Source organism: Aplysia californica, unplaced genomic scaffold (assembly GCF_000002075.1).
Source record: "Aplysia californica isolate F4 #8 unplaced genomic scaffold, AplCal3.0 scaffold00394, whole genome shotgun sequence".
Taxonomy (NCBI): Eukaryota; Metazoa; Mollusca; class Gastropoda; order Aplysiida; family Aplysiidae; genus Aplysia; species Aplysia californica.
The window spans coordinates 408,115-412,827 of record NW_004797664.1 but is presented as its reverse complement, the minus strand read 5'-3'; the positions used below and the strand labels follow the sequence as shown (position 1 = coordinate 412,827).

Here is a 4,713-nt window from a genome sequence, read left to right as displayed (position 1 = left end):
GGTCAGATTTTTGTCAACTGCACTGTTGACTAGAGGTTTATTGCTGATGACGATTTTCATTCAGTTTTAAGTAAATCCAAACAAACATGTATCAACATTCAAAAACACCTTGCCGATTTGAAGGCGCTCAAATAGACAAGTGGGATTTACTGCTGTTTTGTCGCGTAACCTCATTTCTTCACGTTTGTTATCGCGCCGGCTCGTAATTTTAAATTGTCTCCCATCAAACCGTCACGTTGCGGAACTTCGTACTAGGCCTACGTAGGCTACGAGGCCAAACACACGGCGGGCTTTGCTAAGGCTAGCGATGACGTCAGTCCCATGGACAAATCCATCGTCAGTCCACAGCACAGAATTCTACACTTAGTGTGGTCCACTGAAAGATTAGTATATCCCTTAATTGCCAGATTGGCCTCTTTGTAGCTTACAAAATTAAAAATGAGACTGTCTTGAGCAGCACAGACACATATATTATTTTATCAGCAAAACATGTATCTATCATTCAGCCTTTCTCTAACTACTATCAGAACATTTATTGTCAGCATGGCACTACTCTTTTTTTTTAAATTGACTTTTTAACCACCTATAGGCGGTAAAAAAAATAGCCGAAAGATCGTTCGCCCACCTTGCTCCGTCAGTTTGGAACTCTCTTCCCCAACCCTTGAGACATACAACATCTGAGTCTAAATTCAAAAAATCTTTAAAGACACATTTAATGACATCCTTTTTAAGTCAGTAGATTCATGTTCAGTACAATGTTATGTAAATGTCTATGTATCCATTTATGTATTTTGTGAATTGCAGTGTATACATTATTTTATTCTCATTTCGTGACGATGTGTCATCGTGTGCGTGTTGATAAGCAAGTAGATGTGTGTGTGTGTGTGTGTGTGTGTGTGTGTGTGTACGTGTGTGTGTGTGTGTGTGAGTGTGTGTGTGTGTGTGTGTGTGTGTGTGTGTGTGTGTGTGTGTGTGTTTGGCATACATGTGTGTGCACATGTGTGCGTGTTATGTGTTCGTAAGTGTGTATGCGTGTGTTTGTGTGTGTGTATGTGTATATGTGTGTGTTTGTGTGTATATGAGTGAGTGTGTGTGTGTCGCGTGCATGAATATTTTTCTTACATGCATTTATGTAAAAGCGCCTAGAGCTGTGTTTACACGGGAGTGGGCGCTATAGAAATGATCTTCATTATTATTATTATTATTATTATAGTTCCTGTTTGGCATTTACTCATCGTTTTCTCCCCACTAATAACTTACCTGGCCCTTAGGAGTCTGGCCGGCGAAAGAAGGAATCATCTAGTGAAGATATATCCATACGGAAAATTTTAACGAGGAGCGATAGACACTCGGCTGTCAGAGTCTGGGCCGAAAACCCCCTCCCTTTTCAACCCTCACCCCAGCTAGACACCAAGTTCTATAATAAGCATTTGACACACTTCCCCACTTTGTTACAACACAGTGTTCAGTGTTCAGTTCTGAGAACTGAGAAGTGCGATGAAGTACATTTGATGATATAATGATCGGAAACTTGTGTGCTTTGTCCAGCTTTGTATAGCATCTGATTGTAGACTTGATCTGCTTGGGACAGCGTCTGGTACAGTAGCAATTGACTTTTTGTCATCATACAGGACAGTTCTTATTACATATATTTAACGGGTTCAGTGCACGTCGATATTTTGTATGGGGGTGTAGAAAGTACGAGTAAAGTACTGTACTGGAGGCCAGGACCAGCGATTTATTGCTTCTCGCTTTCAGTTTGTTTTCTAGCTTAGACTCAAGTAGTGTGTTTTCTTTTTCTGTGCTGATCAAGTGAGTTTCTATTAATCTCAGTAACTTCCATCTTACATTATTCCTAATATCGTTTCTTGACGCTACCGCATATTTTAGCTCTCTCACATTATATTACAATGTTTACTGTGGTGTGTGTGTGTGTGTGTGTGTGTGTGTGTGTGTGTGTGTGTGTGTGTGTGTGTGTGTGTGTGTGTGTGTGTGTGTGTGTGTGTGTGTGTGTGAGTGAGTGGGGGAGGGGGTGGGGATGGCGAAAGTAGGGGTATAAAATAAGGAGAGAGAGAGAGAGAGAGAGAGAGAGAGAGAGAGAGAGAGAGAGAGAGAAAGAGAGAGAGAGAGAGAGAGAGAGAGCATGTGTGTGTGTGTGAGTGTGTGTGTTGTGAAGGAAGGGGGTGAAGGATGGAAAAATAGTCGACGTGAATGACCGCCGGTCAGTTCTATAAACCACGAGCCGCCACTGGACCTACACCGAGAAATGAGAGCCTATAATATAGAGCCTCGTGGGCAGATGTTACAGTTATAGATTTTGAATTGAAAGAAAAGGGAATATAAAAGCAACAACAAATGAATGAGAAAAAGGTGAAAGCAACGAATACGTTTTTACACTGCATACTAGATCGATATAATCTTTGACAATGAATTTGCTTCCCATTACTCTTTCTTAAATCTTCAAGGTTCAGGATAACCTCAATTTCAGAACATAACAAAGCATCAACATTTTTTTCTTCCAAAAATACATTCTTTAAAGAAAAATTAAGATAAAAATAGAGTAATTGAGAATCGTTAGTTTACGAAAAAGGGTCGGTTCTTTTTCTCAGCAGCTTAAATTGCAGGAATCGGTTTTGGAATCGATTCTTGGCCCACCACTTGCCACTTACCACTAAGTCACATCCGCCGCACCCCGCACCTCAAAATGGCCGACCACAACACTAGAACTATTGACTTGGGGCTATTGACTATTGATATTAGCGAATTTGTTGTCGGAACACCGATCGTACTCATGATGCAATAATTCTGGTCAACAGATAATTGGTGGGTATCCTTCCACCCCACTGAGTGATTTTGTAAAACACAATTCTGAATCGGTCCAAGCAACCCATAGCATCTAACTAAGTCTAAGATCTATACTAGATCTAGATCTAGCTATGCATAGCATAGATGATAGAACACCAACAAAAGGCAGTGCCAAAATAATGTAAGCTGGCCACTTGCTCGGAAGTCGAACTTGAAGACCTGAAATTACAGTAGACTAGATATCTAGATCTAGTTCTCTAGATCTAGATTTAGAGATATCTAGCTTATTACTAGATCTACTTGATTGATTTATAAATTGAAATATTGTTGTCAGGGGGGCTTCCCTGCCCCCACCACCCCCCCCCCCCCCCCCCCCCCCCCGGGCAAACTTTCCTGAAACCCCCCAAGCCCAATGGCTTGAATCTACCTAGATCTAGACTGGATCTAGATATATCTAGATGGATCTAGAGTTATTCTGGTACTGCGCAATACCGTAAGGCCACCTCTATTCTCACCCGGAGTGAGAATAGTGCAGGCGAGTCTTGTGGCTATTCTCACCCGGTGCGCGTTCACCAAATTTTGCGTTCACCCTAAACCACAGAATTCTACACTGTGATAACAGAAAAATTGTAGAATTCTGTGCCGTGAACAAACGTTCCATTACAACTGTAGCCTACTAAAAGCTAACAATTTTGTCTGTGGGCAGTGGAGAGAGAGAGAGAAAGAGAGAGAGGAGTAGCGCGAGAATTTCCGGGCAAAACAAAATGGTGACCCGCGTAGTTCGGCTCGATTCGAAAAGTTAAATAGCCGTAGCATCTTTGTAGACAACCAAATTAATTTACTTTTGTGTTTTAACATCATTTTTTAACTTGGAATTATTTTTCATCAATCCTTCCGCGAGACTCGGAAAGCATGTGACCCCGCACGCAGGGTACACTACAGTATAGAGCCGACTCGCTCGCCGCCGGTGCGCCGCCGCCGGGTCAACGCTCGGTGTTTTTGTCGAAATAACGATAGATCATCGTGTTTGAGGCAATAAAATACTGATTTGTAAAGATCTCCCTGTCTTGAAAAACATTAGGCTCCATATATTTGTTATAGGAGCATTTGCCAAAAGGTGGGATACCTGGGTGTGACAAATGAGGTCCAAAATCAACTTTATGTAATAATTCTTTAATCACCCATATTATATAGCCTTATGATTGCTCTTTCAGGCTCAGTAACTGCCAAAGCTGTATATGCAATGGTTTTGGTGTAATTCTGACTTGAATGACGGAAATAGCAAAAAGTTCGTTCATAACAATGATGACACAAATTTATGAATACTCAAAGTTCCTTTCTTCAGCTAGGCTGAGGTTATATTTTGAGACATAGCAAATAACTTCCAAAAATACATAGAATTGACAGTTTATAAAAACCTTTATTAATTTTTGATAAAATTACTTTTTTATGTCATAATAGTTATGAACGAACAATAAGTGACCAAAATACTATCAATTATGTCAAGTTTCAATGGCTAGAATTGTCTAAAATAACACTCTGGTTTAATTATAGTCAAGTGATAAATGAAAGACCATTTAACAGCTATTTTTAAACGCAAACTGGTCATAGGGCATGTTATGCATAAATTTAAAGTTCGTTCATAACCATTATGACACACTGTTTCGTTCATAACTATTATGACAAATTTTACTTTGGGCCCCTAAAATTTACTTATATTGTTCTGTCTTTCGCATAAAATGGTTTTCATTTATGAGACTTTCCTTAAAATATGATAGATTCCTCTATGTAGGGAGAATTCAAAGTTTATTCACTGAAAAACCCTTAGAATACCTTTAAAATGGTTCGTTCACCACGCGTAAGACAAAACTTGAATGTGACCTAAAATGATTACATTTTGACCAGCCA

At 39.9% G+C, this 4,713-nt stretch overlaps 1 protein-coding gene across 2 annotated transcripts in view; it reads left to right on the top strand.

Annotated features, from left to right (window-relative positions):
• The first annotated feature begins 2,671 nt into the window (after positions 1-2,671).
• Positions 2,672-4,713, top strand: part of LOC101855508 (zinc finger protein 543) — a 23,567-nt gene continuing 21,525 nt past the window's right edge. For both annotated transcript variants that reach the window (XM_005103883.2, XM_005103882.2), the window contains exon 1: positions 2,672-2,823. The gene's annotated coding sequence lies outside the window, so the exon portion shown is untranslated. The remainder of the gene's footprint in view (positions 2,824-4,713) is intronic.